The sequence below is a fragment of the Ciconia boyciana genome, chromosome 2 (genome assembly GCF_034638445.1).
Source record: "Ciconia boyciana chromosome 2, ASM3463844v1, whole genome shotgun sequence".
Classification (NCBI taxonomy): domain Eukaryota; kingdom Metazoa; phylum Chordata; class Aves; order Ciconiiformes; family Ciconiidae; genus Ciconia; species Ciconia boyciana.
In genome coordinates, this window is record NC_132935.1 from 34,179,086 (window position 1) to 34,206,659 (window position 27,574).

Sequence of the window (27,574 nt, forward strand, 5' to 3'; positions counted from 1 at the left end):
TACACGTCAAAACCTTGTCTTAGGCCTTAGACACCAAAAACCAGCAGGAAGGTTTTATCACAACCTGCCATTAAAAGAGCACACGCACAACAACAACAAACCAGCAAAAACCTGGATGGCAGAAATATGCACCTCTCTGGGCCCTGAACCTTCTACTCCAGGAGAACATTTTGCAAGTACTGGAACTAACGCTAATAGGAAAATCCCCACCTGATGATGAATTAAGGCTGCCCTTAAGGAAGCACAGGCCAGTGTCAGGGAACCGAGTTGCTAAAAGCAGATGTTTAAGGTCAGAGTGAAGGTCCTGATAGTTTTGGAGGAAAAAAAAAAAAAAAGTCTTCAGAAAGGGGAGGAAAAAAAAGGACAAATAAAAAAATCGCCAGCCTGAAAGTACAGCTATTCCAAAAATTGGAGCCTGCCAATAAAGCGGGGAACATAGAAGGAGCCCTAGCCCAATCCAGAGAAACCTTACTTCAAACTTCAGGAAAGCCTCCAAGACTCGAACTTAAGGAAAAGCCAGGGGCACTTGAGGGTTCGTGAGAGCAACTTTATTCTTTTTCAAACGCCACCTAAGCATTGCACCAGCTCATCAATGAAAAAAATGTGAGCATCTGTATGCAGATTTCCACAGGCACTGCACCCTGCGAATGAAGGTAATAAGGAAAGTAGCGATATTCTGCATCGTTGTTTACAGGGTGGAAAAAAAATGCAAACAACGAGTGAAAATGAAATCTCTGGAACCCGTTTACAGTTATCAGATTGAGGGGGTATGATGGAAAGAGGGCTTTTAGGCTTAAATTGTAGACGAAACGGGACTCTGAGGTAGAAGGATGCATTGTCCATTCAAGTGCATGCCTGAAGGATGGTAACACATTTCCTAAGACTGAAGACAATTAAATACAATGTGATGAAGAAACACCTGAGAACAATACATCTATTTCAAATTCAAGTGAAGAAACACGTATACTTAATGTCACAGAAGAATAAGGAAACGAAGATAATTTAGTTTTAAAGTCGTCCCCCCGCACCTCCCCCACCACCTCCTTTATTCCTAGTGCTTTTTTCCTGGTGAAACATCAATATCATTAATGTCATTAATGTCAAAACACCAAACGTCAGAACAGTCAAGTCATTCTTTTTTGGCTGTAGATTTTTTCCCTTTCTCTCTTCTTGGAGGGGGATAGAGGTTTATGGTGTTCTTGAGTTACAGCTAAAGGAACAAAGGGGGGGGATAGAGGCAGGAATTGCGAGAGGAGAGTCCACATTTTTCAGGGTTTCTTCTGCCACTGTTTACTGTCCTTCCCAACGTTTTCAACCTCCTCTCTCTTTCTCTCTCTCTCTCTCTTTCTCTCTCCCTAAAAATAGTAGCTATCGGGGAGGGGGGGGTGTAGGGAAAAAAAAGGCACTACGGGATGTTAACAGTTTAGAAGGAACCCGGGGATCGCCACGTAGCTAGGAAAAATCGGAGGAGGTTAATTCCGGGAGGCAGCAGCAGCAGGTTTGTGGGATGTGATAAGAGCGGAGCGCGGCGCGGGCTGGGGGAGGCAGGCGAGGAGGGCTCGGGCCGGCGCGGCTGCGGCTGCGGGGCGGCTGCGGGGCGGCTGCGGCTGCGGCTGCGGGGCGAGCGGCGGGCGGCGGGCGGGCTCCCCGGCGGCGCGGCCCGGCCCGGCCCGGCCCGGCCCGGCCCGGCTCCCGCTCCCGCTCCCGCTCCCGCTCCCCTCTCTCCTCCCTCTCTCGCTCAGCTGATCGCCCCCGAAGACTCTCGCCTAACCTCTCAGCTCCTCTCCTCTGGTCTCGGTGGACCCCCCGCCCACCTCCTCCGAACTTCTCCTGCAGGCACCGTTTCGGGATTTTTTCGAGCCCCCTGTGGAAACCACAAAAAGCTCTTGATAGTGACGTTACATTTCAAAGAAAGGGAAGGGAAAAAAATTAAAAAAGCCCTCAGCCTTTTCTGTCCTCCACCACCTCCAGCCTCAGCCCCAAGGAAAACTTATTGGCCTGGGCGAGACGGATCTGGTGGGGGCCAGAGCCCAAGACTGACCATTCTTTAATAGACAAAGAAATCCTAGCCCAAACCGGGCTCTGTTACACCACGTCTCTCCGCCAAGCTCATTTCGCTCCCTAAATCTGCGCTGCGGACACACAGGGGCACAAGGATCTGCATAATTACGGCCACAGCCGCTCCCCTTTTTAATAAGCCGACATAATTCCCTAATAAACGTCCCCTTCCCCCACCTTGTCCTCTCCCCAGACCCCAACCCAAGGGAAAGGGGATCCGTGTCTTTTTACTGCGTTCCCTAAGTCTATAGATGAGCTCAGTTTGAAACGAGGTATTACAAGATTTCAGTGTTACAGACCCTTTATCTGAGCTACAGACACTTTCAGATCCCCAGCCCCCACCTCCTCTCCTTTTTGTTGTCTCTTCTCCTCCCGGGGGCTATTTGACAAAGGCAGTGTGTTAACTAACATTTTTGTTTAACTCAGCAACTTCTTTTCAAAACATACTTAAACCTGATAGCAATCTCTTGTACTTTTTTCTTTTTTTTTTTTTTTTTTTTCCCCGAGATGAAATTGAGTCTGAATCCAAAGCGTTTGGCTATTATTAATTATTTCTTTCTTTGCAGGTATCACCTATACAAATCTATTGTTAATTTACAACGGCCCCCCCCCGCCCCCCATCAAACACATTCCAGTACACACTAAAAAGGGCTGGGGGGGGGTAGGGGGGGGGGAGAGGGGGGAGGGAAAGCAAACAAAAATCCCCGATCTGATTCCTGGAAAGTTTTGTTCGAAAAAGAAATAAAACAACAATAACATATTGCATTTCAGTTCTGCCCTCACTGCCCCAGATTTGGCATTCACCTACTGAAAGCGCGTCTAACGAGCAGTGACCTAAGAGAAAAATCACAGCCGAATAGTATAGACATCTCGCTGAGATTTTGAGCTAAATAGTGCCGTTCCCGATTGGCTTTTGGTGGTGTTGTTGTTGTTATTTTGGCTGGAGCCGCACAAAACCGCGCACCCGGACGTTACTATAAATAAAAGCCTTCCAGGTCTAAGTCTGCTGCCGGCGTTTCCTCCGGAGCCTTAACAGCCCTTTTTCAGCTCCTTTCTTGGGCAGATCGCGGGGATTAAATGCCCTGAACCTGAGCTCCTGGCCTTGGATGGGAAGGGAAAGAAAAAGGGAGAGGGAGAGGGAGAAAGGAGAGGGTGAAGGAGCCAGGCGCCCTCTGGGCTTTCAGAGGTCAGCGCTTTGACAGTGCTCTGACCTCCCTCCCCTCCCGGCAACCACCCCAGTGTTTATAAACAAAAACAGTCAGGACTAGCCCCAAACAATAGCAATTCACCAACTTCACAGGCACTTCACTAGCTCTTATGCAAATCAAGGAAAACGACCGCTTACCACCGCTCCCCCCCCCCATCCCCTCCAGAAAGCCCAAGAGCATATTTCCAGCAGTGATATATCCAAGGGAAAAATTGTACATTCTATCCTGGAAAAGGACAAAAAGGGACCTGAGAAATAAAACGGTTCTGGTAGAAAGACAGACAAAAAGGGAGAAAAAGCCAATAAAACTACCGATCTTACTGCAGAAAGAGGAAAGTTATGAAATATTTATACCTAAATCCAACAATCCACACTGCCAATAAAACAGGAATCTTTGTTGTGTAGACAATATGCTAAACTACCTCTGCGACAAACAGCGATTATAAAGCAACCAGGAAAAGTTATTTTCGCCCAAGGAGCCAAGTTTTCAAAGAAAACGTGTGGATTTTACAGCTAAATAAAAGCCACCACCTCTGTGTTATCCGTAAAAACTACACATAAATTAAAAGCACCGTTAAAAGAAAAAAACCTTCCAGCAAGCAAGCAGCACATCTGATCTGACTTACAAAAAAGTATAATTAAAACCATCTTTAATTACAAAAAGCAGCAAGCGAAAACTAAATGAATCAATGCTTTCTCCCCAAAATGTTGTCCGCCAAGGTATAGAAATGATAGTTCTATAGTCCTGCATTAAAGCGTAACTGAAACTCCACAGTTCAGGAATTGATTACACGATAAGGAAAAAAAAAACCGTAAAAGAAAAAAACCAAAACGGTCCTAATGATTTTCAAACTTTTGTTTAAAAATTATGAAGATCAGAAAAGGTTGGAGGAAAAGTTAAAGGAAATATACCTCAAGAGAAAAAAGACCATCTCCTTTTCTTCTTTGTCTATCAGTCTCCAGTTAAAGCATATGGAAAATGTTTTCAAAATGCCTAGATTTGGCACATTGTCATTGCAAAGAGAGGAGCGCAGTGATGCTGTTATAGAAAATGGGAAATAAATTCAGGATTGGGTGCTGCCTCCTTCAATGCGGATTTATCTAAGTTTAATTTAATATTCCGCAATCACTGTATGATCGCATATAATTCACCAAGATTTTTAAGGGCTTTGCCTAAATATGCTGACCACAGGCACAAAGTAATTTAATCAGATTATTTCCTTCTTTTATTTGTGTTTATTTTTCTCATTAGAAACACTTTAAATTGCAATTGTAAATAACAGAAATGATGGAATATTATGTTTGGGGTGAACAAACGCTCAGAGAAGGCATTAGCTTTATTAAAATCATTCTGAACGTAAAATCAAAAAGCACAAAATGGTTGTTTGTAAAACACTAAACCTTTAATCGATTTATTGGCATTCCGATCGATTAGATAAACGGAAATCTATAGCAAACATAAAAGCATTTAAAATATTTTTCTCTCATTTATAAACAAAACTTTTATTTTCAGTAGAAAAAAGTGATTATCAAACGACTAACAGGAAATTCTTCAGATATCAAATTACGATAATAAAATTATTTCCACATGGAAAGGGATAATGACAATGATGATAGTAATTATAATAATGAATAATTCAACAGCCCTTTGACATATATGGAAGAGCCTGGTTCAAAAACAGCTTTTGAAGGGGGCTACTTTTAGGGGATTTTTGAAATAAAATTGAATTTTGAGGCTGAAATGCTTAGATCAAGTGACAGCTTAGGTGCAAGTGCGAAAGTTGCGTTAATTTTTTCCTGCATTTTTCAGGCGGGAGCGTTCACTTTGACATCGCCCTTTAAATTAAGTTACCACTTATTAGCAGCAAATAAGTATGTAAATATATAAGCTACCTCTGAAATTGTGGGGGAAAAAATTGTGTCTTCACGCCAGGGCGATGGGGATGGGGAGCCTTTACCTTATGATTTAAACGGTTTGCCTAGCTCGCAGTGTACCTTCCAGATTACAGAAAAATTCTGCAAGCAGTAATGTATTTGCCCATTTAAGTGAAAGAACACAAATTATTTAGGGGTGGAGGGTGGGGAACTGCAAGCCGGAGAAATGCAGCAATCAGAGCTTGCGGCATTCTGGCTGCGCGAAGAGGAAGTGTTGCTGTAACGGGTATTATGTTTATTTGATAAAGAAAATCAATGAAAGTGGCTGTAAAGTAGTTAGTGAGGCGTGTGTTTGGGACTCGGGTTGAATAGTGACTCCAGCGGGCTGGTCGATGCGCTCTAAGAGCTCTGGAAATCTAACCTAACCCTCAGAGTGAGCTCTCTCTCACTCAGTGCTGCACCTTCCCTAGGCTGGGAGACTTCAGTCCTTGTCTCCTCCCTCTGTCTCCTTCCTTCTCTCCCCACATCCCTCCCTCTGTCCCTCCTTCCCTCTCTCCTTTTAGTTTCCCGCTCCTGGCTTCCTTCTTCCCATCCGCTCCAACCATTCCCTCTCCCTCTCCCAGGTTTATTTGCTCTCCCTAATCTCTCCCATTCTCTTTCTCTCTCACTTTCATTCTGTCTTCCCATCTCTGCCGTAGCTGTTTCCTCCCTATCCAGCTGGTCCTCTAAGTTTTCCTGTACTCCTGGAGCCTTCCTCCTCCTCTCATTCTCTTCCTCTCCTCTCAGGTCTCTGTATTCCTAAGTTTTCTTCCAGCCTTTTTCGTATCTGTCTTCACCAGCCAAATTTATCTCTTATTTTGGATTGGTTCCTCCGGACATGTGCTATATTAGTAATTATCCCCACTCATTTCCCCTTCACACACCCATGACGAAGAGATGAGCGCACCCCTCTCTTGCCTCAGTTGGGATATTTTGAACATTGGCTAATCTTCAGTGGTGCTTTATTTGAGACCTTCTGCAGCTATTTCCCCCTCTTCTCCAGCTAATCTTCATTCCCTCTAATTTACAACAGAAATGTTTCTCCTCCTCCTTTTCATTTCCTACTTTACAATTTCCTTTGGGGTTTCTAAATAGTAGTATGTCCTTTGCCTTTCCCTACCCCCATGTCTTTCGTTGTTTCTCTCCAGCTATTTTATTTACCCGGCTGCTAGAGGAATATTTCTTTCCTTAACAAGTTTATCTCCCTGTCTTTCAGCCCCAGCCTATAAAAAAGAAAGGGGGGGGGGGGGGGAAGAAGAAAAAAAAGTTGAGCTTGTGGCTCTTTTCTGCGAAGTAACTTGGTTTCAAACTTCTGGTTTGGATTATGTGTCATTATCTATTTTCCCTTATCGCATCCCCCGTTGCCCTCCCCACTCCCCCTTCGCTAATAACATCTTTAGTGTGGTCAATGTTAAATATGGCAGATCTCTGAAAAATGCTTCCTCTCCCGCTCTCTGCTGGAATTCATTACTCGCCCCACTCTTCCCACCGCGCGGGGTCTGCGGGGCGCGGCGCGGCCCGGTGCGCGGAGCCCCGCGGAACCCCCGCGCCGCCGCCGCTGCGGCCGCGGGGATGCGCAGCGGCCGCTTCCCGCTGCCGCCCCCCCGCCCGCAGCCGCCGGGCAGCGCCCCCGAGCCGCGGAGCCAGCGCTATGGCAACCCCGGCGAGCCGCGCCGGGACCGGCCGCGGGCGATGCGCTCCCGCGGGGCCCCGCCGCAAGGCGCGGAGGAGCAGCGACGCCTGCGGCGGGGGCGGCCGGGGCGGAGGGGGGCCCGTCCCCTCCGCGGGCGCGGCAGGTGCGAGGGCTCCGCGCCGGGAGAAGCGCGCCCCGCGCAGCCCCGCGCTGAAGGGCGCAAGCTTCCACCCGCGCCGCCTGTCCTCGCCAGCAGCCCCTCCGCGGGGAGGAGGCCAGCTTTCCCAGCTGGTCTACCTGCCCTCGTCCGTCTGGGGGGCAGAAGGTGGGGTTTGGGGTCTGGTTCTTCTTACTCTCCCCCCCGCCCCCCCTTTTTTCCCCTTTCTTTCTTTTTTTTGGCCTTTTTCCTTATTGTGCCCTGATTGTCTGGAGTGGGATCTAGGTGAGGGATCCCCCCTGGCAAAGTCACTCATGTGCTACTGGCTGTGACACATGCTATGTGTGTTGCCTTTGTATGGTCCTGGTAGGGCCACATGCACTTAGCCTGCAGTTTATCGCAGGATTTGCTTTTCGTGTGTGTAGTGAGTGCTGGAATAAAAAAGCGTTTCAAAGGGTACCACTAGAGTTGATGTTTCAGGCCTGCTTTGGGTTTTCAATAAACCTTAACCCGAGGAAATGATTGTTCCAGGTTAAATGGCCCTACCCTGTCCTTTGTTTCATGATTTGGGTCCTTCTGTTTTGTTCTTGAGACAATTCTTTTTAAGAAGCCGGAGGAAGAAATCTAGTTTATTACTTTCACCCATGTTGACTGAAACATATTCACTGTTTTACATATGGCTGGAGTTATGCTTAGACTTAACTTTTTCTCTGTAGGTTACACACACAAAGTGAACAGAATGGGCCCGATCCTGCCAGTCCCTTCTTGAGTGAGTAAATATAGATCTGGCCCATTGTCAGAAACTCTCGCTACCATCAGGGCCTCCGTTTGGTGTGAAGTCTGATAAAATGGCTTTACCTGTTCCAGGCACCTATAAGGCTACCCAAAGCAAATGTTGTCACCTAGCTCATATAATTCGGGTTTGCTAAAAGCACGCTATATGTTTTTTGAACTAAGCCTCTAATAGCTATAACTTTCTGCTTTGCTTAAATGTGCTTAAATGTCAGGGAGGAATGATAGCTTTTACGTTAAACCTTTCGCAGTACCGACACAGGCACAAATGGAAATGAATATTTTAGATAGTTTCAGACAAAATACAATCCACAAACAAGGCAAACAGTATCATCCAAAAGTCTTATTAACTAAAACCCAATGTAGAAGTGTACGTTTTACAAATATTTGCCCAGGAACTTAGACTGTTAAATTCTGTCAATATCTCCATCACCCCTGAAATTATTGCTCACCTATATCCACAGTGACCCCAAATTGTCAGAGAGAAAGCCTGCCAGTTGTAAATCCACACGGGGCTACAACAGGATTGCAATTTATTATAAAGCAGAAATGATACTGAAGGGAAAATTGGTGCCTATTCCCAAGTCCACACCTGAAAGGAACACACTTTCCAGAAATAAAGATCTTACAGAGGATTGTTTAACATTTCTTGTGAGATAGCATCATCATATTAGGTAGATTATATTTACACTGAATTCTTTTTAACCCACTATTGATGCTTTTTTAAAAAAATTGTTTAAAAATAAAAGGGACTACTGATATTCAACAACACCTTGAAAAAATTAAAATACATACTTATGTTGCAGACTTTATGCGTGACAGTACATTATAGAATAGTCAAGATAGAGATAGACTGTTTCCTTCTTTCTCCAAAATGATCTAGCTTGGAATAATATTCTTGCTTCCCTCTGAAATGATTTTAATGAGTGCAGAAATATTTTTTATATCATTTAAAAGAGGAAATGAAGGACTATTATAAAACTAAAGTTAAAAGTATGTTTTAATACTCTGAAAGACAAATATGGAATGTGTGTATTTTGGGGGAGATCTCCTATATGATGTGGAAAGAGCTTATTTTAAACAAGTGTGTATGCACATTCCTTCAGATGACAGTGTGCACACTGTACTTAGAGTCATAGGATTTTTGATCTTTTGTTCTACTTATTTTTAACAGAAAATTATTGTAATGTAGGATATGCATAAACAAATTCAAAGAGCATCTGAGATTTATTCATAAAGATAAAATCAAATTTAAAATCTAAAATGCTATTGATTATGAAGAAGTGATTGTAAAATACCTAATTCTAAAAAGGTGATCACATGATTTTTTAATATTTACTCCCCAAATAAACTTGTGAATCTAAAAAGATGCTAACCTGCGTGCACAACGTGGACAACTTTCCACTTTCAGTTCATTTCTGGTGTCAGTAATAATAATGAACACAGGAAACGTATTCTACCCTTTTGTCCTTAAACTCCTTTAAAATTATCTCTTCACAGAGACATCCTTAGAAATTAGAGATACCCTAGGAATCAGTATTTCCACCAAATAATTATTTTAAAACTGAATATATGTGCCATTTTCCTTTCTTTTTCAGGAGATAGTTGTGAGTATTGATTGATAAGATAATTGTCAGTAGAAAGAAGGAAATAAACACTAAAACTAAAACATGTTGTAAGGCAACAAATAGATATTTTTACATTTATGCTAAAACATTCGGATTTCCTTTTAATTCGAAGCCTTCATAAATTATTAAATCACACCTGATACAATTAATAATGAAGTTAACTACCAGCAGGTAAAATGCTGCTTTCTGCATAAGATTCATACTTTAGCCCCACAGACACTTCATATCCCTGTTCCACATTTCTTTTGTTAACATAACATTATTCAAACTTCTATTTTGGGACTATCGTAATAAGTAAAATATACGTGTGTGTGTGTGTGTGTGTATGCACAAAAACACAGAAGCAATTGATCTGTCCCTTTTTTGCACAAAATTGTTTGTCTGTAGCTATATATTTAGATGCATACAAAGGTCTGCTCAGTTTTTGGTTTTGGCACAGTAATTAAGGTAGCAGGATTCAGATATGGTTTAGTGCTGAACTTTCAAAATTTAACATTCGAGTTCCTGGTTCATCTACAACAGGATGGATACTGTGTTTATAGAGTTCATTCTTGACCTTACCTGAGTAAGTACTTTAAGTTAAAGTATGAGATGCACCTAGAGGGGTAATACATTGAGTTTAATAGGAAGACAGTTAATAACCTTTTTTCATCCTCATGCACTATCAATCATGGCTGTCACCAGTCTGCTGAATCAAAGCAAAAGTGTTCTTCACAGATGACTGATTAGAAACGCAAAATCACAAGATCCATCTTCATGGTCACTTTTATTATAGTCATTTTTAAACTGACAGCAACCTGCTCAGTTTCAGCAGACTGGGCATCACAAATAGTGTCACTCAGTGCAGCTAAGCATGAGAAGATGTTGGCTGGATTATACTTAAAAATAATTAGGCCCAAAGCCTTTTGTGGAAGCAAGAAAAAGGATTTTCTTGGTTCCAGCCCCATCTTTTCAACACCAGCAGTAGCCTACGTTTTTACAGTGGGTTACTATTGGAAAATATTTTCATTCTTCCACTTCTAGTGAATTAATTAGTTTTAGGTGGCCCTTGGATACTTTTTAAAAACAATACCTTTGCTGGTAATGCGACCAGTCAGCTTTGATAGAACCACTCTTAACCATAGGCTTAACATTACATACTGCTATTTGTATAGTGCAGTGGTGAACTGTTGGTTTCCAGCCTTCTGAGGAATATTGCAAAAGCTAATTACCTTGTTAACTAGATTTGTTTCAATAACATTGTCTCCTGTTCAAATAAACTAGTGAACAGTTCAACAGTTTAAGGTTATTTATAAACTAAATAGGCTCCAGCAAATTTAAAATCAAAATGGTATAGGTAGAGGGAGAAAGAGGGAGAGAGGAAACACTGACACTGCAAGTTGTGCTCTGTTCTGGTGTGTTTCTGAAACGCAGTGAATTCTAATATAAGAAAAGGTATTCAGTACTGTTGAAAAATGGAAGTTTTTTTTTGTAGAAGTATGGTAAATATTGAATTTACACTGTGGGTTACAGTCTTTAAGCTTTGTACATACTAAGATAAATTGTGTAAATTGCTATTGACTCCAAAGGGTGTTTTTCCTGTGTGAAAACTGTAGGATTGGTTCCTTAATGTAAATAAAAGCCTTTCACTCTACTTAATGCTGCTTAACATGGGTAAGAAAATAATAGATTCTGATTTGGAATTTTGATTCAAGGACTGATGGAGTGAGAAGACAGCCAAGACTAATTTTTAAATTAGCTGGAAGCTAAATAGGCCTCCCTCAAAACTCTTCAAAATCTTTTCCCCTTTTAAAAATTTAAATTCCACTTCATCTTGTGAACACAAAATAACATATTACATCAGCTGAGCATCATTTTAGAATTATCTTTAGAATTTCAGTGAAATAGTGCATCTGGTTTGCCACTTAACTTTAAACCCCAAAAGGTAGTCTTATTAGTAAGCCTGATTTGTGGGGCTGTGATTCCTTTAATATGGCTCAAAGGATTTTAAGCACCGTATATCCAAAACTTCCCTTTAAAACATGCTTGCTAACTGCAAGTGACTTCAGTGGGCTGCAGTATCGGAGCTGTCTTGCAATGCCTCTCGTAGTGCCCCTTCCCATCCTCCTCTCTCAAACTGGAGGGCAGGACTTTGGTCAAGTAGGGCTCTTCCAAAAAGCAATGCTGTTCATTTCCACCCTCAGACCTTACCCTTGCTTTTCTCACTAGGCCACACACAGACACACACACACACACACACTCTCAGTGGTAATGAAATGAGGTATATACAAACATGCAGACAAACTCTTTCATAGACACACACACACACAAAAAGCACGCTACATACATGTTTTTAAAACTACACAACATGAATTGGCACACAATCACTGTTTCCTGGATAGTTATGCTGACATATTTATCCCAAGCTAGTCATGCCAGGCGAATACCTTTAATTAAAGTATCTTTAATAGTTTTATAATATTTCCATGTACTGCATAAACAACTGTGAGACCGAAGAAGGAAAATGGGAAGCAAAGTAGGCAGTTTTATGTCCAGTTGAGATTCACATGCTCTGTAAACAGTTTGATTTTTTTTCCCAGTTAATGCTTATCTTAAGGATACAATTAGCATTTGATAATATGGTCCTATGTAGAGACTCCATGTTTGTTAAAGTGGTTTTAACATGCATCTCTATTTTCTGATGAAAAATTGATACACTAATGCTGACTGACATCAGTCTAAAAATCAAAGAGGCTAAGTATGTCTGAATTTAAATTTATGAGCATTAATCAAAAGCTAATCAAGCAGAGAAACTAAGAATGTCTGCTGATAAATAACACAATCATATTTTAATAATGATGCTTTTGGGGGAAGACAATGTTATTTAATTAGTCTTTTTGTTTCCCCATTAGGTATTTTTAATAGTATATTCTCAATATAAATAGCTAAGAAAACTTGACCGTAAATTATTCATGTGCACCTTTTTGTGTAGTAAGGACCTATTTCAAAGAAATCCTGAGATCTGAAAGTATAAATAATGGCATTAAGGAAACAAAATAATACATTTGTTTGGGGTACAAATACTTTCAAGTAGAAAACTTGTCCTTTCTCCTAAATATTAAATAGTACTAATCTGCTTCCTAGGGTTTTTTTCATGCCCAGTTACCATTTTAAGACAGTATAGAAAAGGTGATCATTATAGCTTAACTTAAGCACATAGTAAATCCATGTATCTCTAATAATGAGCATAGCTAGGATGAGCAATGCTAAGAAATTTTGTGCATTTTTTTCCTGTCACAATGAAAGCAGACACGGGTAATAATCATTAAAGATATTTTTAATTCCTTAAGAAAACAGCTACATCAACGTAGCTTTGTAAACTTTTAGAGTGCGTATGTTGTTTTAGTGTACATGCTGTATCTTCCCAAAAATGCTGTACGGCTCATTGTGTGCTTATTTACATCACTACACTTGCTTATCCAGAATATTTATTACATATTAGTAGGTAACACAGAGTTAACTTTAAAAGACTAGGATTTTGAGAAATAAACTTCAGATTAACTATATTTCCAACTACAATTCTATCTATCATTCCTTATAAGACATGACTGATATGAGTACTAACATACTATCGGTTCATGCTGTCTTTTCACAGGAAATGTTACAGTAGAACTATTATAACATATTTAAGTACTGAATGCATATAAACATTTTCTAAGATTTCCCAAGATGTAATTCATATAATAAATAAGTAAAAGAATTTACATCTACTTTAGTAATTACTAATGTAATTGGAAGAGAATAATAGTTAATGGGTAGGTACATGCATGGACGATAGCAGCTGAAGGACAGTGTAACTTTTATTTTAATTAAGCAGATCTACCCAGGTAAATAGGCCGAACAGTATCTGGAAGATTTCTCTTTCCAAGTGCACTTATCCTAAACATATTTAGACCCATGGAAAATAGCCCTCAAATCCTTCAACACCGAACACAGAGCAGCAGACACAAACACTAGGAATTTCCATACTACACCTGCCTTTTTGCTGCCTAAATATGCAGCTATTTGTCCTCACTGCCTTTTTTTTTCCTTTGGTTTCTGAAATGTTCCTTGTAGAAGCTTAGACAAGGCAAAAGGCTTTTCTATGAGCGTCAGGTTGCGATAAATGTGTGTATGTGAGTGAGAGCGAGTGAGTGTGTGTGCATACGAAGATGTATTAGGAAGGCTAGGCTGGTCATCTTTCAGCATCTCTCTCCTACCTGGGGTTCAGAACCTCAGCTACCACTCACTGAGCTTTAAAGGGAAAAGAGCAGGGAGCGGAGGTCATACAAAATGCTTCTATTTTTATATTCAAATTACCAACATTTAGGATAAAGCCTATTGCCCAATATCAATATTCCCAGTGGCTAACTAGTTACATAATTTTCACCTTCTCTCAAAAGCATTTACATGTGTATTGGTAAGTCCAGACGGCTGCTCCTCAGGACTTAAAAAGGATTCTGCATTTTTCCTTTTGCATTTTCTAAAATATTGATCATGTATTATAAAGCAGGGATTTCTGTTTTATTGTTTCTTTGGTTTTTTTAATACTCCTAGCCCTATTTTTTTTTGCCTCCTGCAAAAGATAATAGCCATGAATCCTTGCAGGTTGTCTATGCATTTTTGCTTTATAAGAGTAACACATTAGAGGAAAGATGTAAACATTTCTTTGCCAACTACAGCAAAACCAAGTATTTTTCTTCCAAAAATTAGGAACAACACCTATTTTTAACCTTCTATCAAAGGATGCCCATGGAAGTTGTAGTGTAAACATCACAGATATGCTAAATACACTAAAACATGTGAGTCTAATACAGATTGAAAACAACAGAAGAGGTATCTTACTTCTCAAGTAACAGATTCAGGGATAAGCACATATACTTTGTTTTTCTTCTATCTTTTAGATGTAGTCTAAATCACAGTTTAGATCATAGTCTGGTAGGCTAAAAGGAAAAGATTATTTTCATATAAATGTCCAACTAGGGTTTTAGAGCCCTGCTGTGGAATGCAAAAGGGGTAAAAAAAATTCCCCAAATTTCCTTGTCCTGATGATAAAAGAATAGTTTAGGTGCTACAGTAAGGGGTTGGTTTTTTTTTAATATTTGATCTTTCTTTGTAGTTTTTATTCTAACTTAACTGTATTTAGGCCCTGTTTTCATCTTTATAAAGCACTAGGTTTTCCTTCTTTGTAAGTTATTCTCCCATAGTGCATCTTAGTTTAATTCATTTTTAGCAAAAGAAACACCCAGGTTCAATCTGGAGACCTCCTTCCAACATAATTTAGCTAGACCTTTTCTTAGTAAAGGTTTTCTGGTTTTCATTTTCACTTCATATTCTCAAATAAAAGATCCTTTGTTGTCTACCATTTGATTGGACTTAATGAAAAACACTCCATTTTAACTTAACAGTATTTCCCTTTGAATTTATTATATTTAAGGACACTGTCAAAAATCAAGCATTTAATCTCAGGTTTTTATACTTAAAATTATATTACTATCATATGGTTCAATGAGGTGATGTAAAAAGTATATTGAATAGATTTCAAAAAGAAAAGTGAAAAACTAGCCTCATTTTAATATGAAACTAAATACTATGGCTAATGTGCAGATTGGGTATGGTAGTTGACTTTAAAGACTAACATGTGACAGGGTGCCAACAGCTGAATTGTGCAGTGTATTGACTAAATGAGGTTCACTGATTTGTATTGAGGCTAATATCTTCTTTAAACAATTCCGTGTAAATTGTGCGTATAAAGTCATTGGAAGCTATTTCTCAGGACAGCCTCGCTGGCTAGCTACCTGCTGGAGTGAGGAAGATAATCAATAGAAAGAAATAGAGCTGAGCATGAGACTAGGAAGCTTCAGAGCAGTTAGTGCTGATAAAAGTAGATGATGTCAATATTTGGGAATAACACAACTCTAGGATAACAGACAAAAGAGAAGTGCATATGTTGTAGAGTGTTCAAACAGGGGCAGAATTAATGCATAAGTGGCAGATGTTGCCCCAGGCTGCAAAAGACATTATTTATTCCAGGTATTGTTAAATTCTTAGTGAAACACCATTGCTCAATATAGTATATTAAAATTATATCTAGCAATGAGCAAGTCAGAATACTTTTTACATGAGTAGAAATTCTCAGATATAAAGAAGCTGATGCACTCTATTGATACAGAGCATTTTCCACACGTCTCCTTGACCTCGTAAGAAAAAGCCTCTGTCAGAAATGAACACTGCAAAAACAGTACTCAGTGCTCTCTAATTAAATGAATATTTAGAACTAATATTTAAAACATTAAGAAAACCAAAATGGAACGCCATAGTTCGGCAGAAATCAATTCTTTACTTGTAAAGATGTAGACATCCTTGAGTCCACCCTCTTCTCCCCCTTTTTTCTGTTTAAAGATTATTGAAACAAAAAATTCCCAATGCTCATTCAAAATTATAATATGGTGAATGCTTTTAGCCATGGTGTCCTTATTGGTAGTGAAGTATTGGTATATTTTTGCTAATTTAATAGTAGAAATCAGTTTTCCTCTTGCTGTCAGGCGATGAATTTTTGTTCTTCTATGCTGATCTTTCTGTTGATGTATTATGACATAGTCTGTCAACATGAACAGATATGTGAAAGGGAGATTGGGTGACTGAGACATGCAACCTGAATATGGCTCCTCTTGAATTTTAAGCATATTATCATGTTTGGATACAGTCAGTAGAAATGTAGGATTTTTTTTTTCTCTAAAGAAAGCTATTATTTTGATGTAATTTAGGCAAAAGCAAAACAGGTGGACTGTGACAAGGTCCTAAAAGCAGAATGAATGAGGTAACTCCAAAACATATGCATGAGAGCTTAAAAAGCTTTCACATCTAAGTTAATAGTCCTTTAAAACTAGCATTTGCAAAGCGCAAAAGTTTTTGTGTAAGAAGAACCAATCCAGGCTTATGTGATTATTAAATATTGCTATCGTTTTTAAAAAATTAAATAATTCCACAAGCTTTACATGGTTTTGTTGTCACAGATGTTTTTATTGTTTGGTGTTAGATATCTGGATTACATCAAGTAGGTGATTACTATGTCAGCTAAAAAGGTCAAGTTCCATACTTTTTATTTCAAACCATCATAAAGAAACCTTTCTATAATGACACACATGTCTATACCGTAGATCTCTCCATACGCACTTTAAAAAAAGCTTCTATCTGACACATGGCTTAACAAGAAAGAATTTCATATTTTGGTAGTTAATACATTGTCAATATTCATGCATAAGATAAATACTTGTGTACTGAAATAATTAACTTTTCCACAGCAAATTTCTTATTAAAATATCAGATTTAACCACTAAATATACAATTTATAGCACTAAAAGTTGTTATTATTAGAGTGTTGTGCCATAAAAGCCACCTTATACATTTTTTTCAGGTTGCTGTTCTTTAGTTGTCATACGTGCCATCATTCCGTCTTGAAATTACAGGAATATATAAGATTCCTGTTTAATACTTAGCTTTAAAGAAATCTTCATTTCAAATAAAGCATGTATTTTGATTTGGGACATAGTAAAAAAATCTTTAAAGATATATACATCAACTAATTTGTTAATCTTGTGCCACTTTTAGCATTTGTCACACATATAGACCAGGAAATTGGCTCCATCTCATTCTAGCTCTGTGTTGAATTAAAAACCTCTACTGCAAAGAAGAGCATGATGTGGGGAAAGAATAAATTTAGTTCTTTCTTTAGTAATGCACATATATTTCCATACATTTCACATCCTAAGGGAGCCTGTGAACGCATTCAATAAATACAAAACTGTAATTCCAGGAAAAGGGAATTTTTATATTATAAATTTCACATAGTACTTTATTCTTAAAAGATCTGAAATTATAAATGTCATTATGTTTTTATTCTTTTATAAAATACAGGATATAGAAAAAAATAAAGGCATTGAATTTTAGGGTCATCAGTATTTCTGAGAGTATTAGATGGTTTAGAACAACAACAACAAAAAATTCAACAATGGCACTTGAAAATTAAGAAAAATATTAGCTATGTCCAGCCAAACTAGTTCTACCTTACATATCCTAAAATCAAAATCATATATGTAAGCATTTATATGGAACAATTGCCTATCTTCACCTTATATATTAAGGTCAGAGAAAAGAGCAGTTTATGGATAAAGGGCAATAATAAAGAAGTAGCCTTTAAACATGATTAGTTGGTGTCTATTAAAGATGTGTTAAAATGAAATATATACTGCAGGTGAAGGAAATTACTAACTCCTACTAGGATGATAGACTTCCTATATGTGTATTTCACTATACCTTTAAAATATTTGTGAATTTGACTGCATTCTGAGGAGACAGAGCAATGTGGTAGATTTATGAGGGTCTGACGGAAACAGGGCTAGGAAAGATTATGGCATACTTGTTTAGAAAAACTGAGAACTGAAGGTTCCTGATTTACACTGACATATATCTAGATGAAACTATAGTTTGCAAATTGCCTAGAGGAGCTATCTTTTATTAAGTGTTTGATGGGTACAGAAATGTACATATCTATTCTAAAACAGTCTAGGAATACTGATGATGTATTTGCAAATACAATTTTAACATTTTTAGATTTTCTTAAATCTTTTCCTTTTTATGGTCACCACCCAACTCTGTTCTGAACGCCTGTGCCTACTGAACAAGCCGTATTTGTTGCATTATTTTGAATTCTTGGGATAGCAGTATGCTAAAATGCTCTCTGCACTGCAGGACTAGGAGAGAGCAAACTGTAGCTCAGGCACTTTTTACCTTTTTCAAAAGACTACCAACATACTTGACACATTCTATGTCTTCACAGTTAGAAAAGGGAAAGAGGGTGTTATAATTCCCAGCTTTCACAATTAATGCATTTCCAAAGGCTTTCAACTTTAATACTATGTCATGATGCCATTACATACATTTATGTTGAAATTAGACAAGGAGTAACAGATAAGGCATGCAGTTTTACCCAAGCACTGTAAGATTTCTTGCAAAAACCCCCCCAAAAGACTAGTACTTTCCCTACTCAGGTCAACTTTGCTTGCTTTATTCCAACTGGTACAAGGTAGATGACTTGTCTAGGGTGGGGGAGCAGGCTGGCTTTGCACTATTATTTTCGGTACATTAACTTCCTCTTTCTTTAGGAGCTGTTACTTTTTAATCTTATTTTAAATCATTATTATCATAGTGAAAATCTGTATTAGTCAGTACAATTCCACTTTCATAATTCACATTTTATTAATGCAATTAAAATTGGTATTTACTGGTGCTTCAGGAACAAAATTATGAATTTAATATCAATTTAACAATGGATGATGTTATGCATTCTAGTTCTGTCAGCATATTTTCAAGCCAGGTGAATGCATTATACAAATATTAGGCAATATTTTACATAATAATCTACCTATTAGTTGGGAAGTTTTGTCAGGCTCATAGGTACACTTGGTCACCAATTAAATATAGAAAATGTTTTTTTTCCACACATAGATGTGGAAACAGGATTAAAATATCAGCACTTTCAAAGATTTCACTGGCTTCTAATAATAACATAATAAGCATTATCTGTTAGTGTAAGCTTTTGGTCGGCAACAGGGAAAACAAAGTTTATGATCAGACAGCTATTTATACTTTTGTTATGAACATATGTTCAGTGTATTGATAACTTTACCAAAGGCTTTCTGTGTTATAATATTATATGAATATTATATATATTATACGTCTGTGATAAGCAACATGCACGAAGCCGTTTTCATCAGTAGCTAGCATAGTTTTCTTAAATCATTAACTCATCAGATCAGGGCAGGGACGCCTGGATCTTTCTGGATGTTTGGATAGTGCCTAGCATAATATAATGTGTACTAGAATATAAGGAAATAATTGGCACTTGTTAGTTATAAGCAGCACTTGTTAGCATAGGCTTTCTAGCTTGCCAACAAGCAATTAACCTCAGCATCAGTCAATCACCTTTTCCTAGTTAACTCGCATTACACTTTGAGGACAGCTGCCATCTTCTTGTGAAAAAATACATGTAACTATGCCCCGAACTGTCATGCGAGTTTTAGACCAGTGTAACTTTATTCTATTCAAAAGAGTTAGAGCTTTCTAAATAGGAGGGTAATCAAGAAAATTATTTTTCTTCCATGACTGTAAATTAGGAGTAAGTGCACTTAATGAATTGGATCTACATCTGTGTAAAACTGTGGCACTGAAATCGGAATCAATCTTTTCTTTCTGTACCTAAGAGGTGAAAGTGTAGTACTGTACATAAGTCAATCAAAGTAATGATGTTGCTTAGCAATGTAAATGCAAAAGAGTAGATTGCGGGTGCCAAGAAATTTGCACCCACGTATTGCACCTGTCATTGAAAGGGAGGTCGCACTGCAACTGCAGTGCAGTGTGGAATTAATGCCCTAATTAGAGACTTCTTCATCTCTATTAGATGTGCCTGACAAGACAATATGGTGAGGTTATTTATCAGCTCATCATTGCTATGGGCGGCAGGAGTAGCTGGTTTTGTTCTTTTTCATTCTGTTTTCATAAGACGTAATAAATACTTTCAATCCATTTTTGATAGGAATAGATGACCAGAAGAGAGTTTATGTGTGTTATTTGTGTAGATCAGATAGGTTGATGGTGGGCTAATGTAGCTGTTTTTTCACATTTCCCTACATGTAAGAGTGATTTTCATGGAAGAAAGGTATGGACGAACGGAACTGTGATTTAAAGCAGATCATTTTATTCCAATAGCAGGAAGCAACTTCCATAAATGACAACTTTTTTTCTTTTGATAACTCCAGTGAAATACAGAGATGACACCTGTATGAAGCATTATTTTTAGAAAGAGGGACTGGGACACTTCTTCTCCCCTGACTATTGAAATGACATATAAATATCATTTCTTTTACTTTTTCTGTGAGTTTTGTGACTTGTGCCTTGGTGTGTGACTGCGATGTGCATTTTTTGTTGACAGATGTGAATAAGGTATAGAGAGTACTAAATAAAAGCGTGTCTGGTCCAAATAGGGAGCAATATGCAGGATAACTTAGGGAAAAAAGAAAGGAAAAGAAAAAGTGGATTCACTGTAAACTTATTGCTTCCTGGTCAGTCCATTTGGGAATAAACAGATCACCGTGCAGTATTTTTATAATGAGTGATGGAAAAAAAAAGGAGAAAGATGAGGCCTGCAAGGTATTTTCACACTGCTCTTAAGAGTTCTCATACTCAGTTCTGAATAAATAAATCTTTCAATTATGAATTGGAGTCTACCCAGCGCAGGTACAAAAACGATAAAATAGGAGTTTCTTTTTTGTTTCATAGAAGTTTAGTTATTATTGCTTAAAATTTTCCAACTTTCACATTCAGAAATTCTTTTGGGAATGTTTAAAGAATGGACTTTTTAGTGGATTTTTTTAGTGTTCTTTTCAAATAATCACTGTGGAAATCATCCTGAGGCATATTCTGATCTCAAGTCACTTTATACTGCATTAAGTCACCCTGTAAAGTTCTTATTACTAGTTGGGCATTATCTTAGTGGTGTTTGTCACTTTTCAAATATAAAATCCTCTATTTGTGAAACAGTCCTATGAAAGCAAAATGTAAATGTGTTTAATTTAATCCTTGCTAATATGTTTTCTTCCAACTGTATCTGTGGTAGCTAAAAATTACAATTTTCATCTTGCCCTAAGCTTCCGGCCACTTTTCTTGGTACCAGAATTTACATTGGGCTGCTCACGAGTGCAATCCCTAGCCTCTTTGCTGAGTTACTATTTAAGTTAGTTGGGTTTACCCTGATTGAGTTGGGTTAGAGAGTGACTATATGAGCAGCTTCACCGGCAGCTCTGAAGGAGCAGCAACCTCCATCTGGGGTGTGACATTTAGCTAGAACAGACTGAAACTGCTTACTTTGCAGCTAGCACAGTTATGGACAGAAAGCATAGTTAAACTACAAGAATATGAAGCACTCCCTCATGCCAATGCAGAAATACAAGAAGATACTGTTCTTACTGCAGAATCATGATACAACTTTTTTTTTTCTCAAATGTTAAGTAAACTTCATGGTGCGACTGCGGTAGAATAGGAAGGTATATGAAGCTTGTTGTTGCATATAACTATTACATGCGTCAAGATAGCAAATTTGTTTGGGCTATATTTCTGCTTAAACTATTAAGCACACTATTGAAAACAGTTCTTGAAGGGAAGCTGGATTATTTGGATTAAAATATTTTTCAGTAGTGTGATTAATTATGTAAGAACATGAAGAAAATTGAGAGGAAGTAGAACCACGTGAAGCAGAAGGAAGTGTCCTCAGTGGTAAAGATGAAGAGAGAAAAAGTTACGTTTTGGTATAAAACATGTTTCCTGGTAGTACTTCTGCTGAAATCAGCATTATGGAGCGGACCGATGATGATCATTAGTTATGTAAACTCATAATGCAAACTCGTAGTGTGTTGTGAGCCTGGCAAATTGTTAACTTTGTTTTTTTAGACTCACTGATGCTTTTACTCACATTTAAAGATGGTACATATACAGAGAGAATAGGACAGTTCTTTCTTTGTTCTGCCTCAATAACAGTTCTATTGCATTTTTGCCTAGGCAGTTAGAGAGTAGTCTTGGTCATTTAACTCATATCTTCACCATGTCCAAGCAGTGCAACACATTTTTGCCTCTTGGTTATTAAGACTGGCCATAAAAATCCATTTTAAATGGTGACTTAAGAAATGCATCCTTGTCAATAAACATGAATTTGTAGCCTTAGTAATCTTTGATGATTAAAATATATAGTTGCATAACATAAAATGGTATTGATTATTCAGTCTAAGTGCTCTATTCTGATATTTTTTGTACTTATACACACGTTTTCTTTTCCTAGGTACCTTTTTATTGCTGAAACGGGCATACTAATTGTGAACTGTGCAGTAAGAAGCTCCTTCTAAAATATGCCGTAACTTTTTAACTGGAATTTAACAGGCTGTGTACTTTAAAGCTTCTTTTGCCTGTAATCACATGATCCAACCTTGCAAGTCATATTGCCAGCTCAAGATTCGGCACAGTAACGGCAGCACTGAAGCAGCCCCTGCCACTGGGCAAGGTACAGAAAGGAGCTGGTGACCTGCGACGGGATGAGAGACCTCGCTTACCAGGATTTGCTCACGGTTATGCTTCTGGCAACTGACATTTCCATTTTACTCAAAGCTTCTACATCTGTGTCATCAGACAAAGCCCCATGAGTGGTGGCAGCACAAACTGTAGCCTTCATTTTCAAGTTCGAAGAGAAAAAATTATTTACATGTCTAAATCCCGGAACCTGCTGTTCAGCGGTCACTCTGTTACTCACTGCTTTAAACCATTAACGTTTCCAAAAGCTCTATAAAGAAATGGAACATAGTTTGGGGCAGAAAAGTGTTATTGTTTTCATATTGTTTAGTTTCTTTTTTATTGTATCATCTGATTTTTGTCCTACCAGAGGAACATGGAAGATAGGATGTTTCTGTCATTACTCACAATGAAATGCTTAAAGTGACTGTCAGAGATTTCAAGACAAATCTCTGACCCTCCTTAAGATTGAGATAATCTGAAGAAGAATGTCTTTTAATTAGTTAGGTTTTCAGAGTTTATTTTGTAAGGAAAATTATTGATTCACATGATGACTACTCCTTTATTGTTTCATCACACTTCCAGCTCAGTTTTTCTTATATTCCTTTGGTTATGAATTTGGGCAAAAGTTTAGCTATGTGTTTTAATGTTGCACGGGTTTTTTTTTTCTGTTTCAGACATGTTTTCCTGAATCAGATCCTTTAATTTAGTGACAATCAGTACAATTTCCAGAAAGTATTGTCATCGGTGAGAGTGCTGTGTACCAAGATGTGTGAATGTAGGTGTAAAGGGGGAGCACAAAAAATGACTTTTTTTTCCATTCACAGAGGAAGCACTAGGAAGTCAAGGTTATTCAACAGAAATGAATAAATGCAGCCTGGAAAGGTATTTATTTTCCAAACTGCAAGAGGATCTCAGAAACAATAAGGATAACATAAAACCAAAAATCTAAAGAAATTGCTTAATTTTCTTAAAAAATAATTGGAACTAAAAAAAACCCCATTTCGTAATGAAGAAAATCTTCAGGCAGGGAAAAAAAGAGTTGTCCGACACAGTATTTAGGGTAGATTGCAGGAATCGTTCCAGGGGCTGTTCTTTGCTGCTATTGCAGAAGTGTGTAGGGCATTTAATCTGTCTTAGCTGCCCTATCTGTAAATAGAATATGATAATGTCCACTTCTGTCCAGTGTTGTGCAATCTTTAGATGTTTCACAGTGCAACAGAAAAGTGTTTCATAGCGTACTGAAAAATTGGCTGTTGGACCTCCTGCTTTTGAGATAAAAGACAGTTTGTGCTACAGATCCAGTAAGAGCTTGTTCTTTAAGGTGGTAGCGGCAACTTTAAGTTTTTGCGGGGTGTGGTTTTTTTGGTTTTTTTTTTGGTTTTTTGTGTTTAAGTGTTTAATGGACTGATTTTTGGTATCATCTCTGGAATATGCAGGTCTCTGGAGACTGATAGAAGGGAGGGTTGCTGTGAATAAAAAAACCTTCTTTAGGTGATCCCATGATCAGTAGAATTCTGTCATCCTCACAAAAACATACTTAGCATTAGCATGGGCCATGTTTCATATTTCAGCTACTAAACTTTCAGGGATATCTTTGTCTGGCTAAAGTCTCGAGGCTGTTTGTTAAAAGATATCACTGGAAGACCCGTTACCTTTAGACCAATTCAGATTGGGTCATACCATGGTATGAAAAATAATATGCAAATGCCATGGCTTTTCCCATTAAATAAGCAGGCTGATTTCATTAGCATTTCTTGAAAAAACAAGGCAAAAAAAGACTTGGATTGTTGTGAATCTCCTGTAGAGAATTTTGGTGACAGAACTGTTGCCATATGGGTATACATATTTCATGCTACATGAAGGGAAATTAGTGGAACTTGTAGAGAACCTATATAAAAAGTAAAATATAACAAGCAAACAGTCTCTCCACAGACTATACTGGCAGTACTGAGGATGTCTACTCTGACAATAGGTGTGGAATGTGTTCAGGGTGGTGTATCTCCTGACCCCCGCTCCGTGTTGCCATCCTTTAGCTCTGCTCAAGACTGAGCTGTTGGGTCTGCCGACAGCCTGGATTGCTTAACCCATCCATCTTAGCAACAGGCGATCTCAGGGCTGTCCTAGGATGTGTGATTTTGCCAGAAAGGCAAGTGGCTGGTTGTCACTGCAGAGCTATGCAAGGGGACTGCGTGCACCTGAGATTTCTTCTCTTGCGTATCCTAAACTATGCCCTAGGCTTGACCCTGAGTGTAGCTTTATGCTCTTGCAACCAGCCTTGAAATGTGTTCTGGCCTTGAATACAGGTCCAAGTTTATAAGGTTAGAGACATTAAAAAAAAATTCATTCTTGTTTGAAACTCTCAGGATTTCGGGTAGGAAAGACAATTAACTAATCAAATACAGAATCAAAATAGTTTATCAGAACATCAAAATTAGGGATGCAACATTTTGCTTTTTACATTATCAGTGAAGTGACAAAGATGTCTCTTACCTGCTGCTTTGCCAGTGGTAGGTGCCAGCTCACAGCTGAAGCGCAGGTGTATGAAATGCCTGTCATATCACTGACACATGCTCACCAGATGCCACCAAAGGTATCGGGCCCTACTAAAAAATAAGAAACCATAATTATTATATGATACAAAGGGATGTGTTAGGATTGTTGGTAAGCTAAAGATTAAACTAGAGATAAACCCTTGAGAATAACTTTTCATTTATTATCTGTCTTTAATGAAATTCAGAGTGGTTTAAATATATAGGGGCATCTTTTGGGCTTATGTTTTAATTGTGAAAATGGCTGATTTATGTAAAGTTTATTCATGTTGCTATTTCAAGTTACTTTAATTGCAGTACTTATGTAAGTTCAGGAAGCAGAATTTCATTCCATCTGGTGATTACTTATTTACTTACATTAACCATACAGTCAGAAAACATAGAATTAAAAAAAAATAACTACTGAAAACTTGATTAAAATACTAGAGAAATTAATGTGACTAAATGTGTCCATATGGAGCCTGAAAACTGCAACACACTTCAAAAAATTAATGTAGGAAACAAACAAACAGGGAGCTACAAATGCTGTGATTTCCCCAAGAAACCTATTTTTCCTACGATTTCAACTGGCTTATATATCAAGAGTAGACTTGTATAAAACTGCTTTTGAAGCTATTTACATTTTATTATTTTTTTGAATTAATGTATTATATATACTTATGGAGATTGAAGCTGTTTACTTTCACTCCACTGTGGATCTCTAACCCAAGTTAAATACTTAGGGAGACCTAGTATGTTAACTTAGGGATCAAAAAATATGTTTCCACTTGGTTGTATTAGGTCTGGCAGTAAAATATTTTCAGACTTAAGCAGATGCATGACTCACCTGAGGAAGAGGTATGTTAAACCGTTTACAAGTTGGGCACTTTCCAGGTCATGAGTCTTAACATTCCAATATCTTTCAAATCCACTGAGGTGACCTACAAACCATTACCTTGTAGCAGATAATTACTCAGGAGCCTCTCCTCAATCAACAGCAAGCCTACAAGTGGACCTCTGTACAGTGTGACATGACCATCCTGTCTCCTGTCCTAGACATGGAAGACATTTTGTATTCTTAATAATTTAGTTTGCCTCTAATATACTGAAATTCAGAGTGATTTATACTGGTACAATGTATCAGATTACATCACAAAAAAGTGGTTTTGCTGTATCGTTATGGACATTTAGACTATGCAAACAACAGGTTGCAATTCTATTCTTTCAAAACTCCAGTGGTATGTGAATGTGCACATGTGCACAGCAGATCACTAGTTATTGCAGTAAAGGCAGTCTCTGCTTCTGCTATATATTTTCCCAACTGATATGCTCTTTTTTTTTTTTTTGAGGTTGTCATATGGTATAACACTTTTACTAGTTGACTCCTCCCACTTTTCTTCAAACCACATCCTGATTTTTGGCCTCAGAAACCAAACATATGCACAACTTGCAGAACAACACATGATATTGTTTCTGTATAACATCATACCAGCTGGGATATAAATTCTTACAGACAATTTTATGCGAATGAAAAATACCTACATTAAGACATTTTCCATAGTTATGCAATACATACCACAGTAGACCATATGGTCTAGAGTCAGAGATCGTCACTTAGAACTATAACAAAAGCCCCAAGTCAGGCTTCAGATCTTCAGACAATGTAATTTTGAATAGATCATTCTAATTTCTCTCTATTTTATTTCTTCCTTTTTCTATTCTGTTTTGGATTTCTGAAATCAAACATCAGTTAGTTCGCTGGTATGTCGAAGACCCTTAAATTTTATCTATTTGATTTATTTGGTGTAGAGTCCAATAAAATTGTTATTTAAATAAAGAACAGCTAATATTTGGTGAAATTCTAGCTTGTATCATGATTTGAAGATATACCAATAGGAAGGATTCATCATTTTGGGGCAATTTATTTCAACATTTATTTTCATTATTAGAAAAAGGTTTTGTTTCTGATTCGTCAGTCTTCAGCTTCCAGATTTATTTTTTTTTCCCTTTTGGGGGGTGTTGTGGGGTGGGGTGGTTGCTATGTTATTGTCCCTTCAGGACAAAGAGTCTTTGCATGTGAGGATTTTCTCCCATGATCTATAAACTTTAATCAAGTCACCCTCAGCCCTCCTTTTTGATAATCAAACAGATTGAGTTTATACTTTCACAGCAAATAATTTTTTCCTGCTCTCAAATTAATTTTGAATGCAGTTTTGTGAACACACCATTTTTTTCCACCATTCCCATTAAAATATGGACAACAGATCTGTGGGAATTATTCCAAAAATTGCATCAGGATTCAAGGATTACACTAGCTCTGTTCATGCAGCTTCACAGTGGGAGCGCATGTTGAGTTGCTGGTCTACTATGGCCCATAAATCCTTGCAGAGTCAAGGCATTCCAAGACACTGTACCCCATTTTTTTGGGTGAAATTCCTTTGTATCGATGTATAACTTTGCATTCATCTCTCCTAAAATGCTCATTTTTTCAATGGTTCTAGCTTGTCAAGAGATCTCTTCCTT

General features: G+C 38.2%; 1 long non-coding RNA gene across 1 annotated transcript; it reads left to right on the top strand.

The window, feature by feature from the left end:
- Positions 1–1,417: 1,417 nt before the first annotated feature.
- LOC140647568 (uncharacterized) lies at positions 1,418–26,879 on the top strand. Its single transcript, XR_012040845.1, has 3 exons — positions 1,418–1,498; positions 7,686–7,738; positions 22,297–26,879. It is a non-coding gene; the product is annotated as an uncharacterized lncRNA (long non-coding RNA).
- Positions 26,880–27,574: the final 695 nt, after the last annotated feature.